The sequence below is a fragment of the Phacochoerus africanus genome, chromosome 3 (genome assembly GCF_016906955.1).
Source record: "Phacochoerus africanus isolate WHEZ1 chromosome 3, ROS_Pafr_v1, whole genome shotgun sequence".
Lineage (NCBI taxonomy): Eukaryota > Metazoa > Chordata > Mammalia > Artiodactyla > Suidae > Phacochoerus > Phacochoerus africanus.
The window spans coordinates 12,263,367-12,281,153 of record NC_062546.1 but is presented as its reverse complement, the minus strand read 5'-3'; the positions used below and the strand labels follow the sequence as shown (position 1 = coordinate 12,281,153).

The 17,787-nt window shown below is 42.2% G+C and overlaps 1 protein-coding gene and 1 long non-coding RNA gene across 14 annotated transcripts in view; both read right to left on the bottom strand.

Moving 5' to 3' along the window:
* Positions 1–6,045, bottom strand: part of STAU1 (staufen double-stranded RNA binding protein 1) — a 65,616-nt gene extending 59,571 nt beyond the window's left edge. For 11 of the 13 annotated variants that reach the window (XM_047770900.1, XM_047770901.1, XM_047770902.1 and 8 more), the window contains exon 1: positions 5,801–5,939. The gene's annotated coding sequence lies outside the window, so the exon portion shown is untranslated. Of the gene's footprint in view, positions 1–5,800 lie in introns of all 13 variants that reach the window. The other 2 variants (XM_047770912.1, XM_047770910.1) reach the window with 2 other exon arrangements.
* A 105-nt stretch (positions 6,046–6,150) lies between these two features.
* The window catches only part of LOC125122505 (uncharacterized), a 33,674-nt gene continuing 22,037 nt past the window's right edge, over positions 6,151–17,787 (bottom strand). The window contains exons 2-3 of the long non-coding RNA XR_007133834.1: positions 10,633–10,748; positions 6,151–6,435 (exon numbers count right to left, since the gene is read on the bottom strand). This is a non-coding gene — a long non-coding RNA (uncharacterized LOC125122505). The remainder of the gene's footprint in view (positions 6,436–10,632; positions 10,749–17,787) is intronic.

The following is a 17,787-nucleotide window of genomic DNA, read 5'->3' as shown; positions in this document are numbered from 1 at the left end:
ATTCTAAAGAAACAATTTTCTTAGCACAGTTGTCCACAGTTAAATCATTTTTATTAAACTTCATGAAGGCTTAGAGCAATAATTTAGGGAAAAGCCTTCCTCAACACAAAAGCTAATGAAACATCCTCCTCCCCATTCATTTCTAAGCCTCACCCCCGAATTTTGAATCCATTTTAAAAGTTTTAATTTGACTGCAGCGATCTACCACAACAAACAAAAAGAAACTGTAAATCTTCAAACTATTTCAAAGAAATGACAAATAGGATTCATTTAAAAGACTGAGTATTACTGAACCAGACTTTTCTTCCGATTTGTCTAAAGTCCTAGTGAACAAAATCCATCCTAACTGCAGTGCGTGGGAGAATGGGGGAGAAAACACTGGTAACCCACAGAATAAATTATCCTAAACAAAAAGCACCTGAGAATAATCAGGAATGAAGTGTGGTTCAGAGCAAAGAGCTCAGGACTCTGCTCCAGTTACCTGACCTCCCAGATGGGCCTCAGTAACTCAGCTATTACGACCCTTCCTCTGCAAAGACACTGGGAACTATCAGAAATACGACAGTAAAGCATCTACTTCAACCTCTGGCATAAAGGAAAGGCTCAATGAACAGCAGCTTTTATATTATTACATAAATTCAATCTGACCTTTCAGATTCCTTTGCTGCATCAAATAACTCTCACCCTGTAATCCTAACCTGGCACATGGTAAGAGCTCAATAAATAGTAGCAAATATTATTATCCAGCAAATTCACTAATCCTGTCCTTGGTCACAAACATCTATAAATATAAACTTACAGTTACACACCACTTGATAAAAAAACAATTTTAAACGGGAATAGAGAACATGCTAACTAAAAATCAGCCCACACTCACTTGGCAACCAGTTCTAATGCTACTTCAAATACAGAGACAATCCGATGAGCAACCATTTACATTTCGGGATAAGACCCCAGCGTAACTAAATACATTTTCTTAGACTTTGTAGCCCAGTAGACAGGACAAATAGTCTCTAGGACAATTATGACCTCTGTATCATATTATAATACAATGATCTGTTTTGCCTCCATTACTGTCATAAACTCACAAAGTTGTCACACTTTAGATTCCAAATTAAGCAGAAGCAGATGGGCTACAAATTTAATATTTAGAAGACCAATTTTTAATCGAAAGCTAATACATTCTTGGATAGATTTACTTTTTGCTTTCAGTAAATATACTCTGAGGGAGTCCCCTGAATATACTCTTAAGAAATAACTGAACATGTGTTATTCCAGAAAATATAATTAAGTCTGAAGAGAACACATTTATCTGGTGACATAAATCACTTTACATCAACCTTATTCACAACCGTGGGAATGTAAATGTTTTTAAAATAAATTAAGCTATTTGTAGTATTTATTTTAAAAATATTTACATTCCCATAGCTGTGAATGAGGCTGATGTTGCAGTAATTTGCCCATTTTGCCAATTTTTAAAATAATCATCTTTGGTAAGGTTTTTCTTAGTTCAGAGCATTAAGCTGTCAGCAAAACATATCCAAGACTTCCATCTGGTGGCATTTGTTAAGATCAACATAGCTTCATATTTATAAGCTGTATTATCTCCTTAGGTGAGAACAAAGAATTTGATTAATATTATTCAAACTTTGTAATACTTGATTTATAGGTAAGTACATCTTAGTGCAAAAGTTCACTGAATAATTTCCTTTAAAAAGTGAAGTTCTGTAATCAGAGCAAACCTGGAAACAGAAGTCTACAAAGCTCTTAGCTTTTAAACATCTAGGAATATCTTAAAGAACCATCTCAGTTTAAAAATTAACTGTAGTAGATATGTATGCTGTGTGTGCTGATGTTATAATCTGCTTGGATATATGTTAAAAAATAAAATGGGTGAATGAATTAAAATGGACTCATGGAACAAACATGGGATAAAGCAAATACAGTAAACTAATGGCAGAAAGTAGGTGTAGATATAAATAGAGGTGTACACTGAAATTCTTTAAATTTTGTTATATGTGTGAAATTTTTAATAAAATGTTGGAGAAAAAATATAGCAACTAACATATCTTCTCATGGTTCAAACTCTAACTTGTAAATTACATTTTTGGGAACAGCATAACTGCTTGATTTTGACTAGGTTTTTGGTTTTTTTTTTAAAGGAAAAGCTCATGCAGAAAATTACACCAGAAGCATTTTAACCACAAAGGTCTGTTTCAAGAAGTTAATCTGAAACAATCTGTTATAGGTCTAATGTGAAACAAAATCTGTCATAAAATTCTCGAAACATTTCCGAAGGCCCCAAATTTTTATTCTGACAGAAAGAAAGCAACTCCAAAAGCTCTCATCTGAGAGGGAGGAATTCACGTTTCCCCAAATTGAGGAATTCTTCGTTACTAAATACGTTATCAAATACGATCAAGTTTGCAGACTTATACACAAGGCCCCTAGAATTGATTTGTGACATCCCTCAGAAAGACACCTTTTTCATGAAAGTTTCATCTTTATGGTGGTGAACTGTACTCTTTCTCATTCCATCTAGCAAGAGGGCACCAGAGAAAACTGTCCTACAAGCTGAGACCTGCTCCGTGCCTCCTCTTTTATGTATTCTTGTTGTCCTATGGGGAGAGACTCTGGATGAAGCAGCACAGTATGGCCCCATGTTTAATGATTACACCCAGAATTGTTAATGGGTTAGACTTCATAATCAGGGGAAGGGGGAAGAGGAGGGAACTCTAGGAGTCATGCTCATTTCTAAATTTAAGATAATCTGTATATAAATAGGCTTTCTGGTTAAATCTTAAAAGACAGCACTTGAGTCTAAATAAACTATTTATGGTTACAATTCCAAATACTTAAGTTTTACTTAAGGCCTACTGGGAAGCATTAAGTATTTTTTAAAATAAAGTACATTTAGTGTCCTTTCTTAGACACCAAATTAGTTGTTCTTTTCTCCCCCTAATTTTAAGAAGTATGCATATCCCTCCTCATCTCTGGGTTGTAATAATTAAGTTAAATATTTTCACTGTACCTGATCAAGCTCAAAAGTAAACCTACACAATTGAAATAATGATATTATAGGTCTAAAGTTGAAAAATGTTCATGATCAGAAATTTGAAAAGTAACAATGATAAACATAATATTCCTGTCAACTTCCATTCTAGGAAAGATCTCTTTTTAGATAGGAAAGAAAAACATGAACATTCATGCTGTGAATTCATTCATATTTACTGAATTAGCTTGTAAATTCAGCAGATGGGAGGGACCAGTCTTCGCAAAGTAATTCAACAACAGTTTTGAAATCAAATATCTTCTGCTCACTTCTTAACCTAAGGTGATAGCAGTGTATTTACACAACTACTGTACAGAAACTTTGCAAGTTTCATCATGAATTATTAACTGCAGTTAACTTTGACACAAAGTTATTTCCCAGGAAAAGTAGTTTAAAAGGACTCCATCAAAACAGAATTAGGGATATCTGTATTTCTGACTGCTTTTCAATTACAGTCATTAATAGTTCAAGAATCGTTGCTTTTGTACTCAAAGAAGCAAGGCAGTATTTTGGACATGACTTTGAGGCAGGTAAGTACTAAAACAAGTGCTGCTCATTTTGTTTTCTGCTGTACAGTAATCAAGTATAAAGAGATAAGAAGCCCAACAAACAAAATGAGAACTATGATTTCACTAAAATTTTGTGACAGATTAAGAGTCCAAGGCAATCTGGTAAAATATATGATATTCAGGATTTACTTCACCATAACCCAGTTTGCAGGACAGGGTGCTACATAGAGCAAGACTGACCTTGGCTATGGGTTAATAATTATCAAATGTGAGCGACCAATACATGGGGGTTCACTATACTCTTCGACTTTTTTATGTTTCCCATAATGAAAACTTTTTAAAAATTAGATTATCGATTGCAGTGTTAAATAAAACATTTCCTTGACACAATTTTTGACATGGCAGAAGACATGCTTTGTATTGCTTATATAGCTGCTTACTTGGGTGTTTTTAGAGTCATGCAAAAAAGACTTTAAACAACTTCTTGATGGTAAAGACTACGTCAGAAGATTGCAGGAAAATGTCAAAAACAGGGAAGCCACTTTGCATCCCATGTGTTATTGAGAGATGGGTGTAAATCAAAACGGTTTAAATAAGTAAGGAAATTTACTACCTAAAACAGTCCTATGATATAGGAAAATCATTCTGTAGAGTCAACACACTCCTTTACTCTTTGTAAATGTGAACCTCGATGAACTGAATTTACTTAACGAAAGACACACCTATTCACCTAAGAACTCACTATCTTAATTCTCTTAAGAATTAAAAGAAACTCACTATCCTTAAATAAAGGTGCTGTTTTAAAAATCCCACCTGTCACCAGGATAACAGAAACTGCTCCTTCTATAATCCAACTGTATGTTTAGTTTTTACTTCAACGAGCTGCAATGTAATCTACATTTGGTAAGCATACTGATTTCTAAAAGTCCAAAAATCAACCAAAAACCTGGCCTATCTTTCCACCACCCTCTAAACAATTAAAGCTACAAGCAGAAGGGAAGAATGACCTTAAAAACGTCCCCACAGCCAGAGAACAGAGGCAGAACAGACTGAAGCACACATCTTCGCCGGAACAGAAGAAAACTTCCACATAAGCAATACTGCAACACGGAGGTGGGGCAAGAGCTTAAAAGGAAAGTCGGCCAACAGGGACGAAGGAAATAAAAGCAAAGCTGCAGTGAAAAAAAGTTAGAAGTTAGAGATGCAGCGCGCAAGAAAAGACAGACATTTTCCAGCTTCGTTCACCCTCCCTCCAGAGCCTAACACACACAGCAAGTGTTCAGAAAGGTTTGTCAAACTCAAGAAAACTTTCCCAGAAATGGAATGACAAGAAGAAGCCGGATGATGGCAGAAAAAATGGACAGGCTGCTCATACTGAGGGAGCTGGTGAAAACCTTGCAGTTGGCTCAGCAGAGGCGATAGAAGTAACAGCGTCTATCTTTTACAGACGGCCTGCTTACAGAGTGTCCCAATTAAACGTACGACCCTTTCAGATGTTAACAACCCAAAACAATGCCCCGGCGTTGGCTGTGGGCACGCTGGCTGAACGTTTCTGCCTCTAAAGAAACCCAAACGGGTAGGTAGGTCAACTTCTGTCCAGTCTACCCATTAAGTTATACCTTAATATCACGCTAATAAATTATGCAGACGGTTTATTGGGACACGCTGTGGGTCTGGCACTCTGATAAGCGCTTTACACGCCCTATTTCACTGAACCTTACAGCCTTCAGAGGCAGGGACAGCATTAGCCCCTTTTTCCAACCAAGACACAAAGAGTTCAAGTGACTTGCCTAAGGGGAGAGCGCTGGGACTTGCAAGAGAGTTGGACACCTGGGCCACGCTCCTAACCATTATGCTACAGACCCGGCTGGAGAGATTCAGATGCTCCGGACGTCAGGGACTTGAAGCGGGGATCCTCTCACCCCCCCGCCCCGGGAATAACTTCGGCATCCCAGCGCCAGAAGAGGAATGAGGAAAAGCGGCGTGGCACCTGTTTCTGGCCCCAGTAAGGGCTGGAGGAGCTGGGGGCGCCCGGGGTCCAGGCCGCGGGGCGCCCCGAGACAGGGGGCGCGGGAGAACCCGCCTCTCCGCGAAGGCCCCGCAGGCGGGAGAAAGGCCCGGGGAAGGAGACTGGGCTCGCAGGCCCGCCGAGGCCTAAGCCCCACCCGCCGCCCACCTCCCCGAGGCTGCTGCGCCCGCGCCCGCGCGGGCCCCGCCAGGCCCGGCCCGGCCGCCTCACCTGGCTGCTGCCCCGAGCTCGTCCCCCGGCCGGCGGTCCTGGGCGGAGGCGACGACGAAGAGGGGAAGGAGGAAGGAAGACGGGAGAGGAGGAAGAAACGGCGGGAGGGAAGAGGCGGAGTGGCGGCTGAGGAGGCGGGCGCCGCCGGGCCGGGGGTCAGAGGAAGGGGGAGCCGAGCCAGACGCGGCGGCCGCCGGCGCAAACGCTGAAGAGCCGCTCCGGCGCCCGCAGCCCGGCAGGAAGTGACGGGGGAGGGGCCTGCGCCCGCCCCCGGCCCCCGCCCGCCTCCATGGCCAGCCTCAACCCCCACCCACTGGCAACTAGAACCACAAGTCCCGGCGGGCGCTGCGGCGGCGCCTGAGCTCGCAAGGCACGCCGGGATCCGGGCGGGCAGGAGCCTCGTCCTGCCTGAGCCCCTTGGCCTGTCCTGGGCCCCGAGGCCTGCTGGGAGTTGTAGTTCTGCTGGGAGTTACGGTCCGTCCGCTGGATCCTGACGGATGGGCCTTCCTTTCCTCCTTCCGCTTCGTTCTTCCCTTTTTCCCTCTTCGTCTTTCCTCTTCTTTCTCTCCTTCCCTCAGTTCCTCCTCGTAAATGTTTATTAAACGCCTTCCACATGCAAAGCACTGCTGCAAGAGCTGAAAATATAGCGGCGATCAGACAAAATTCCCTGCCCTCATGGAGCTTACATTCTAGTGAGGGTGAAACGCATAATAAAATCAGAAATAGCTGGGTACTATTTCTTTCACCCAGCTCTAGATAAACCAGTTTTTTGCAGCCCTCTTATAGGAGAGATTGAGGTTTGGACGTGAGGAATCTTGGACCTCTGGAGTCACACACAGGCAAAGAATGATGCAGGCACTGGCAGAGGTGCAGGGAACAGGCTGAGTGAAGAAACTGCAGTTGTCCAGGCCGGCTCTCTGTTGCTCATTCTAGGACTGCTTCAACACTGTTTAAAAATAGCTTATTTTCTCTCTCCCTATCTCTCAATCTAACTATTGCTCAATCTTTCTTAACAAAGCAATATATTTTAATTTGCATAAGCTCATGATATGAAATGCTGCAGCTGACAGGACCTTGTCCTAGCTACTGGATGGAAGACTCCTTTCCCTGGACCAGCAGGCTTCCTTACTTTGTTCCTTATAAACTGCAATGAGAGGAGTTTCCTGGTGGCTCAGTGGGTTAAGGATCTGGTGTTGCCACTGCTGTGGCTTGGGTCACTGCTGTGGCATGGGTTTGATCCCTGGCCCAAGAAGAGCCAAAATAATAAATAATACAATGAGACAATTTCAGGATACTAAAAACAGTCAAATTTCACTGATTAATTTAGTGCCCACCTAAGACAGGACTAAGCAACATTTAGATATTGTCCAGCCCTCTGATAAGGTGATTTTTTTCTAACTTCCAAGCAATCTGGATCCCATAGCTCACCTGGGTAAAGAAGCAGACCCAGAGGGGTTTCCCTAAACCCAAAGCTGAGGTCCCTGCACAATCAGACAAGCTCTTCAAAGGTTCAAAGGTAGAAGAGAGTGTTCTACCCGTTTTACTATCACCTCTGGAGAACCAAGTGATGAATCTATGACTTCCAGTCTCAAGTTTCTTCCCTCCGTATACATATTGAGGGAGAGATTGTTTGCTTTTTTTTTTTCCCCCTAAACCAACCATTGGATTTTATCCTATGACTTGGGCCTCAGCAGAGCTGGGTTTCAGTTTCCCTCTTAGTTAAATAAGGACAACAGCTTACCAGGGGTCATGAGAATTACAGCTTGGTGCCCTGTCTCATCTTCCACATAGAAAGGGTGATAGGTTGCTCCTCAGTGTAGTGAAAGCCTAAACTGCTCTGAGCAGCCAAGACTGCTACCTACCTGTTCTTGTTAGTGACCCCTCATTCTGGGGATCATTTATTCTCAGAACACTGCCTTCCCCTCTCTCCCCCAACCTCCCCAACCTCTGATTTTTTTTTTTTTTTTTTGCTTTTTAGGGCCATGCCTGTGGCATATGGAGGTTCCCAGGATAGGAACTACACTACGACCCAGCCTACACCACAGCCATAGCAACTCGGGATTCAAGCTGCGTCTGCAGCCTACACCACAGCTCACAGCAACGCCAGATGCTTAACCTGCTGAGTGAGGCCAGGGATCAAACCTGCATCCTCATGGATACTAGCTGGGCTCATTACTGCTGAGCTGCGACAGGCACTCCAACCACTGATCTTTTAACCGTCTCCTGCAGTTTTACCTGTTCCAGAATGTCATATATTTGGAATCATGTGCAGCATGTAGCCTTTTCAGATTGGCTTCTTTGACTTAGTAATATGCATTTAAGGGGCCTCCATTTCTTTTCATGGCTTGATAGCTCATTTCTTTTTCTATTTTTTAACACATACCTTAAATAACAAAAAGTACAATCTTTAGATAAAAACCATCTTCTCACAGGGCTTTTATGAGATTTGCATGTTCCCATTCCTTATTAAAAATACCATATAATTTATCTTCTGGGAAAGAACACAGGATTTAGTGTAACTTACTTAATGGTCACAATTACTTCCACCTTCTTCTTAAGAAAATAAATAATTCCTGGAGTTCTCATGTGGTGTAGCAGGTTAAGAATCAGGTGTTGTCACTGCTGTGGCTCTGGTTACAGCTGTGGTTAAGGTTTGATCCCTGGCCTGGGAAATTTCATATGCCATGGGTGTGGCCAAAAAGAAAAAGAAATAATTCCTTTATTATTTGGCAAGAATCAAGTCTTCTGGCCCGTGGAAGAGAATCTGACTGAAGTCTATAGGTAAATACAGAGAAAAACAAATTCAAGTGACTCACTCCTGAACCCCAGCCAGCCCATGGCTAACTTACACCTCAGTTAAATACAATTCCTTGGCTACACAAAGTGACAGTTCAGAGTTGTTCTTTAAAAAAAAAAAAAAAAAAAAAAAGGAATATTAAATCTTCAAGTGCTTGTCATTTTTCTTTTCTTTTTTTTTTTTAGGGCTTCACCCACAGCTTATGGAAGTTCCCAGGCTAGGGGTCAAATTGGAGCTACAGCTGCCAGCCTACACTACAGCCATAGCAACTCAGGATCTAAGCCACACCTGTGACCTACACCACAGCTTAAGACAACGCCATATCCCCAACCCACTGAACAAGGCCAGGGATCAAACCTGAATCCTCGTAAATACTAGTTAGATTTGTTTCTGCTGTGCCACAACAGTAACTCCTCTCCTTTTCTTTCTTTTGTACTTTTATTTTTATTTTAAATTATTTTTGGCCACACCCAAAGCATTCAGAAGTTCCGTGGCCAGGGATCAAATCCATGCCATGCCATAGCAGTGACAATGTTGATCCTTAACCCTCTGAGCCACCAGGGAACTCCCTATATTTTTAGTTTTAGTTAGTTGCTACCATTCTAACACACACATTTGGGTTTGTGTCATTTCTTTTTTTTTTTTTTCTTTCTTTTTTTAAGGGTTGCATATGGAGGTTTCCAGGCTAGGAGTCAAATCACAGCTCAGCTGCAAGCCTAGGCCATAGCCACAGCAACTCAGGATCCAGAGCCTTGCTGCAACCTACACTACAGCTCACATCAACGCTGGATCCCCAACTCACTGAGCGAGTCCAGGGATTGAACCCTCGTCCCCATGGATACTAGCTGCGTTTAATACAACTGAGCCACCACAGGAACTCCAAGGTTTGTGTCATTTCTTAAAAATGAGGCAGAATTGGCTGCAGAGCCTACTGAGTGGCAGCTGTGCCCCAGAGACGGATATTTTTATTTCACCACAGTCCCTGCCCTTTGTGCATGTGTCATTTATATTACTTTCCTATTTCTGTTGATATTGGAGTTTTCAATGCCTGGCCTACTGTGTATTTGCATGAACTGAATGCTGGTCTATGAACTGAAGACTTGTCAGAAAGAGAGCAGAACAATCTCCAGGTGCAGCTGTCATAAGCACAGGAAGTAAAGGCACATGGTGTCATGAGAGCTTCATGACACCCTAGACAGAGCACCCAGAGGCACTGTAGCTTTAGCAAAGATCTGAAGAGACATGTAGGTGGTAAGGAGGCAATAGCAGTGCAGATGTTCCAAGTAGGAAGGAAAGCATGCACAAATCCCTATGGTAGGACATATGTGGCCCAGGTCCTAGTTACTATGCTACAAAACAAACCACTCCCAAACTTAGGGGCTTGAAAGGACAGTAATCGTTTTATTATCTCTTGTACACCTGTGGGTCTGGAATTTGAAAAGGGTTAGTTGGGTTCTCCTAACTTGGGGTCTCTACTGTGAGCTGGACCACTGGGGAATAGGACACCTGGGTGCTGGCAAGGCTTCTCATTCTTCAGAAACACTTAAGGCCCATCCATGTGGTCTCTGCATGGGCTACTGTGAGCTTCCTCACCACATGGCAGCCTCAGGGCCATCAAAGTGTTTACATGGCAGCTGAAGGCTTCAGGAGTGAGCATCCCCAGAACAAAGGCAGAGAGCTGCATTATCTGACGTGGCCGCGCCTTGGACGTCACATAGAGCCACATCCACTGTAGTTTATTGGCTACAAGCAAGACGCAAGCCAGTCCAGAGCCAAGGGTAGAGGAATCAGACTCTACCTCCTGATGAGGAAGTGGGAATGGAGCTTAGAGGAAAGTCAGGAATGGAGACAGTGTGTGAGCCAGTAGCATTTGGGACGTAATTGAAGCCTTATGTGTCGAAGTTAATGGATGTTAACACCTGACAGTTATCTCTGCTCCAATCTCACAGCCTCTTAGCAGAACTTTGCACCCTTATAATTATTCAATTATTTGCTGAGTTTGTTCTGTTTGGCTAACATGATGTGATCAACTTACATAAGAGCAGGGACTCAGGTCACCATGGTATCCCACGCCCTCATCACAGTATCTGGTACACATAAATTTCCATCAGCTGCTGAAGAACCACAGCCTCTCTTTCTCCACTGGAGTCTCTGAAAAACAAGGAAAACCTGTAGGATTGATTGGTGTATGTCAAGGTCACCTATAGTTTGTGCTGCAAGGGGAAACAGGTTGAGAACTATCTGCTAATCCAGAAGAGGAATTTGCAGGACTCCTTAAGGGAGACTGATCTCCTACGGCAATTTCAGAAATCTTAGGGATACAATAGTTAGAAGATATAAATGCAGACCCCATTTACAAAGAAATTTTTAAAAATTTCTAAGGGAGTTACCATTATGGCTCAGTGGGTTAAGGACTAGTATCCATGAGAATGAAGGTTTGATCCCTGGCCTCGCTCAGTGGGTCAAGGATCCAGCATTGCCGTGAGCTGTGATGTAGGTCACAGATGCAGTTCGGATCTGGAGTTGCTGTGGCTGTGGTGTAGGCTGGAAGCTACAGCTCCGATTTGACCCTTAGTCCGGAAAATTCCATATGCCACAGGTGCAGCCCTAAAAAAGAAAAAAAGAAAAAAAAAGATAAAATAAAAAACTTCTAGGAACAAACTTTACAGTAGAGATGCACAATCTATGTGAAGAAAAAAAAGTGAATTCCATAGAAGGACACACAAAAAAACTTGAACCAAGAGAAATATAACCTATGTTCTTGGCTAGCAAGACTCTACACCATTAAGACAGCAGACATTAGGAGTTCCAATCATGGCTCAGTGGTTAACGAATCCGACTAGGAACCATGAGGTTGTGGGTTCGATCCCTGGCCTTGCTCAGTGGGTTAAGGATCCAGCGTTGCCATGAGCTGTGGTGTAGGTTGCAGACGCAGCTTGGATCACTTGTTGCTGTGGCTCTGCTGTAGGCCAGTGGCTACAGCTCTGATTAGACCCCTAGCCTGGGAACCTCTATATGCCTCGGGTACAGGCCTAAAAAGACAAAAAAAATTTTAAAAAAGCAGATATCAATAAAATTGAAAAAAAAATTCATGAAACCAAAAGCTAGTTCTCTGGGGGAAAAAAATCAATAAAATTGATAAATCTTTAGCCAGGCTAATCCAGAAAAAACAGCCAGAAATTTTGTGGTAGGTACTGAACACATACATACATGTCTGTTAATGAAGAGACCACTTCTAGATTCCAGAGGTCTGGAATGAGACATAAAAAAGTGATAACAAAAGTTTGCGCTGTGGCACAACTGGATCGGCAGTGTCTCTGCAGCACCAGGACACAGATTTGATCCCTGGCCCAGCACAGTGGCCTAAAGGATCTAGCGTTGCTGCAGCAGCAGCATAGACCACAACTGTGGCTCAGAACTGATCCCTAGCCTGGGAATTCCATGTGCCATGGGGTGGCCAAAAAATAAAAAAACAAAAAGTAACAACAGTATTTGCCTCTGTAAAGTAGGACTGAGCAGTTAGGAATTAGTTGGGAAAAATACTAAAAATACCATTCGGCATTCTTTTGAATGTGCACACATAAGCACGACTAAAAGTAAATAAATTTTTTTAAAGAAAACATCTTTGGAGTTCCCTTGTGGCACGGTACGTTAAAGATCTGGCATTGTTCACTGCAGTGGCCCAGATCTAACAGACCAAATGAATCCCCAGCCTGGGAACTTCCACATGCCAAAAAAGAGAAAACATCTTTATTTGGGGGCTGGTAGCTTTTTTTTTTTTTTTTTTGGTCTTTTTGCCATTTCTTGGCTGCTCCCGTGGCATATGGAGGTCCTCAGGCTAGGGGTCCAATTGGAGCTGTAGCCACCAGCCTACACCAGAGCCACAGCAACACGGGATCCGAGCCGCGTCTGCAAACTTCACCACAGCTCACGGCAACGCCGGGTCCTTAACCCACTGAGCAAGGCCAGGGATCGAACCTGCAACCTCATGGTTCCTAGTCAGATTCGTTAACCACTGTGCCACAATGGGAACTCCATTTTTTTGGGGGGGGGTCTGGTAGCTTTAAAAAGCATATTCATTCATTCAGTAGTTGATATTTATTATTTACACAATTTTTTTTTATGCCTCAGAAATTCCTGGGCCAGGGATCCAACCTGAGCCACAGCAATAACCTGAGCCACAGAAGTACCAACACCAAGTCCTTAACTGGCTAGGCCACCAGGGAACTCCTATTTCCATGCATTTTAAACTTACACTGTAAAAAAGTCTTCCTAAAATAATATTGCTTTACATATCTTAAAACTTAATATAAATGGCATCATACCATTTGAATTCTTCTATGACTTGCTTTTTTTTCCCTCAACATTACATTTTTGGCTGGTTCATCTACACTTATAAACATAGCTCTAGTTTGCTGTTTATTTCCACTGCTATTGAATATGCCATCAAATGAATATACCACCTTACATTTACCCAGGCTTCTACTGATAGACATTTAGCTGAGTGCCATTTCTTGCTATTATAAACAATACTTCTGTCAACATTCTTGAGTATCTCCTCAGGCACTTGGTGGATTTTACCTTTTTAGTATTTTTAATTGGCTATTTCACAACACATCCAGTGATGTATCCTTATCTAAGGCTATCTTACCTGTTGATTTTTATAGCTCTATCCATAATATATAATTTATTCCTATGAATTGTAGATATGATTTAATTTTTTTTTTTTGGCTTTTTAGGGCTGCACCTGTGGCATATTGAAGTTCCCAGGCTAGGGGTCAAACTGAAGCTGCAGCTGCCAGCCTACACCACAGCCATAGCAATGCCAGATCCAAGCGGTGTCTGCAACATACACCACAGCTCACAGCAATGCTGGATCCTTAACCCACTGAGTGAGGCCAGGGTTGGAAGCTATACCCTCCTGGATACTAGTCTGGTTTGGAACCTGCAGAGCTACAGCAGGAACTTCCAGATACTTGGTTCTAACACAAATAGACTTTGGGAAAGTGGGGAGTTAGGGTCACTGACTGATTTATTTATTCAATGGATACTTAGATATTTTCTGAGCATTAACTGTGTGCCTGGCACTGAGAATATTGACATGAACAAGACAAGCTCTTGTCCTCATGGAGGCTACAGGAAGAGCACGTCTCTGTTTTTCTCTCCTGGTCTTCTTTTCTCACCCACTTTCCTAAAAAAATCTTGATAGGGTTTTGTTATAGGGATGTTATGGGTTCTAGAGTAGGTGAGGTAAGAAGCAGTGATCATAAGTTAGTTCTTAGTCAACAATTTAGCCCCTATTGGCTTACCTGACCTAGTTATCTCTCAAACTTAATACAAAGTAACCCAGTGGGAAAAACAAATTCTCTCATGATAGAAGGTTAAATTGATCCTGGAGTTCCCATCGTGGCTCAGTGGTTAACAAATCCGACTAGGAACCATGAGGTTGTGGGTTCGATCCCTGGCCTTGCTCAGTGGGTTAAGGATCTGGCTTTGCTGTGAGCTGTGGTGTAGGTTGCAGACAAGGCTCGGATCTCGAGTTGGTGTGGGTCTTGCATAGGCCGGCAGCTGCATCTCCAGTTCAGCCCCTAGCCTGGGAACCTCCATATGCCGCAGGAGCAGCCCAAGAAATGGCCAAAAAAAAAAAAAAAAAAAGTTTAAATTGATCCTGTAGGAAGATCCACTGCTTACCTCAAGATTATCTGGAAAGAGGAGGGTGTATTTTCACATTATACTGGATGCAGAAGGCTAAAGGGAGTAATTTTCTCCGTAACATTAGAAGGCTTTTTGGTCGAGCAAATAACTTTGGCTTCATGCAAATCATTTCTCATTAAAAGCACAAGTGCTCTTGTTATATTCAAATATTAGCTTAGTGTCTAGAAATCTAAATTTCTGTGTTTTACTGCAGTTTTTAAATTAAATTGCTTAATCAAAGTAATGTGTTCATAGTTTAAAGAGTCAAATAGTTTTAAGGAGCTTATCATGAAAAATAATACCTTACTCACTCACTTTGAAATCCTTCAGCCCTTCTGGTATCTTTCTTCATATTTTTCCCCGTAGCTGCACCAGTGGCATATAGAAGTTCCCAGGTCAGGATCAAATCAAAGCCACAGCTGCGGCAATGCTGGATCCTTAATCCACTGCACCGGGCTGGGGATCAAACCCGCGCCTACGCAGCAACATAAGCTGCTGCAGTCAGATTCTTAACCCACTGCACTAGGGCAGAAACTCCTCTTTCTTCATATTTCTAAATGACATGTCTGTACAGATCTTTTTTTTTTCCTTTTTTCTCTTAAGGCTGCACCTATGGCATATGAAAGTTCCTGGGCTAGGGGTTGAATCAGAGCTGCAGTTGCCAGCCTACACCACAGCCACAGCAACACCAGATCTGAGCTGCGTCCTTGACTACACCACAGATCATTTGCAATGCTGGATCCTTAATCCACTGAGCGAGGCCAGGGATCCAACCTGCAACCTCATGGTTCCTAGTCGGATTCCTTTCTGCTGTGCCACGACAGGAACTCCAAGATGATTTTATTTTAAATAAATTTGGGAGTTTTGACTCATTAGACCGAATCAAATGAAACTGCCAACATTCGACCATTTATGCTCACAAAAATGGCAATTTCAGAATCCGAGCTGCAGCTGCCAGCCTACACGAGAGCACCTCGGGATCCGCGCTGTCTCTGCAACCTACACTACAGCTCACAGCAGTGCTGGATCCTTAACCCACTGAGCAAGGCCAGGGATTGAACTCACATCCTCATGGATATTAGTTGGGTTCACTACACTCAGCCACAATGGGAACTCCTGTACAAATAATTCCTGATAATAAAAAAACAGAAGTTCCCTTGTTTCTAAATGTTATTTCCATTTAGACTTCTGTTGCTTCCTTGCTAGGATATGTAAGAATTTTATTGTCTTAGTCCTGTACCCATGCATTCCAACACACAGATTTCCCCTTCTCCCATCCTTCCAATATGTTTGTATCATAATACTTTTTTTTTTTTTTTTTGGCTGCACTCGAGGCATGTGGAAGTTCCCAGGCCTTGCCACAGCTGCATCCTGAGCCACTGCAGTAACAATACCAGATCCTTAACCCACTGCACCACAAGAGAACTTCTAGAATCATAATTCTTGATTCGATCAATATTTACACTATTAAGACTGTATAAGTAGTATTCACCGCTAAGAATGTAGAGTACTATGGCTAAATTTCATTTCTTACATAAATTTCTCTCCCTGAAGTTATTAATTGCCTTGGTTTTTCATTTTCTTGTGTAACAGGATGTTAACAGGGAACCGTCTGAGTCTCGGTTTCTGCTGATGCTTCCCCATTCCAAAGGAAGTCCACCTAGGCAGATCTTGTAAAAGAGGTGACTAAGAACTGGTTATAGCAGCTTTACTCATAATTGCCAAACCTTGAAAGCAATCAAGAGGTCCTTCAGTAAGTGAATGGATAAATTTTGCTACATTCAGACAATGAAATATTATTTTGCGCTAGAAAGAAATGTGCTACCAAGCCATAAAAAGGCATCAAGGAAACTTAAATGCATATTACCAAGTGAAAAAAAGCCAATCCGAAAAAGCTACATACTGTGTGATTCCAACTCTATGACATTCTCAAAAAGGCAAAACTACAGAGACGGTTAGAAGATCAGTGGTTGCCATGGACTTGGCACGAGGGATGAGCAGGCAGAGCTCAAAGGATTTTTAAGGCAGTGAAACTATTCTATAGGACACTATATTGGTGGATATGTCATTATACACTTGTCCAAACCCATGGAATATAAAACACCAAGAATGAACTCTAAGGCAAACTAAACTAAGAACCTTGGGTGATAATGAATGATGTGTCAGTCTAGGTTCATAACAGTAACAAATGTACTTCTGATGGGAGACCTTGATAATGGAGGAGGCTGTATGTGTGTGGGGTCAGAGCATACACAGAAAATCTTTGAACCTCCCACTCAATTTTGCTGTGAACCTAAAACTTCTCTAAAATACAAACTAGGGAGTTCCTGTTGTGGCTCATTAGGTTACGAAACTGACTAGTATCCACGAGCATACGGGTTCAGTCTCTGGCCTCACACAGTGGGTTAAGGGTCTGGCATTGTCACTGCAGCAGCTCAGGTCACCGATAGTAGAAGGGGAGATGATTTTATTTTATTTTGCTTTTTTTTTTTTTTAGGGCTGCACCCAAGGCATATGGAGGTTCCCAGGCTAGGGGTTGAATTGGAGCTACAGCTGCCAGCCTACACCACAGCCACAGCAACACCAGATCTGAGCTGCGTCCTTGACTACACGACAGATCATTTGCAATGCTGGATCCTTAATCCACTGAGCGAGGCCAGGGATCCAACCTGCAACCTCATGGTTCCTAGTCGGATTCCTTTCTGCTGTGCCACGACAGGAACTCCAAGATGATTTTATTTTAAATAAATTTGGGAGTTTTGACTCATTAGACCGAATCAAATGAAACTGCCAACATTCGACCATTTATGCTCACAAAAATAGCAATTTCATGTGATTCATCTTAACGCATAAGAGTGGACTTTTAAATTACTGAACTGAGACTGTTTGGGAGTTTTAAGTGATGGAGAGAGTTTTATTACCTTAGAGTGACTAAAAAAAAGAAAGCTGTGAGATTTGCCCTAGACTTCATTCAAGGGTATGAGGGAAGAATTGGCTTCACAGAGACAGTTTGAAAATGCAAAGAATAAACTCAGCATCCAAGAATAAACTTCTTTTCTGCCTACACCCCAAAGGTCCCATCTGTTCAACAAATTGGCTACACTTAGTTTTCTATGTGTTTATCACCAGTCGATCCACAAACTCTGAAAGAAATATAAATCTCTCAATAGATTCAAGCACATCAGGTAAACTACTAGTTTCTTTCTTTCTTTCTTTTTGCTCTGATTGGGACTGATCCCTCTCTAGACTTGCTGGAAGCTGTCTCCAGCCCATCCTTTGGCCTCTTTCCTGGGCTGGTGCTCCTGTTTCCTAGATTCTGTCAGTTCCTTTTTCATGGCTTTCTCTCTCATGCTCCATTCACTTTCTGAGAAAGGAGCAAAGAAAAGAAAATTTTGAGGGCTTGCATATCTGAAAATGTCTTCATTCTATCCTCATATTTCATGGATAATTTGGCTGGGTATAGAACTCTAGGTTAGAAATCACTGTCTTCAGAACA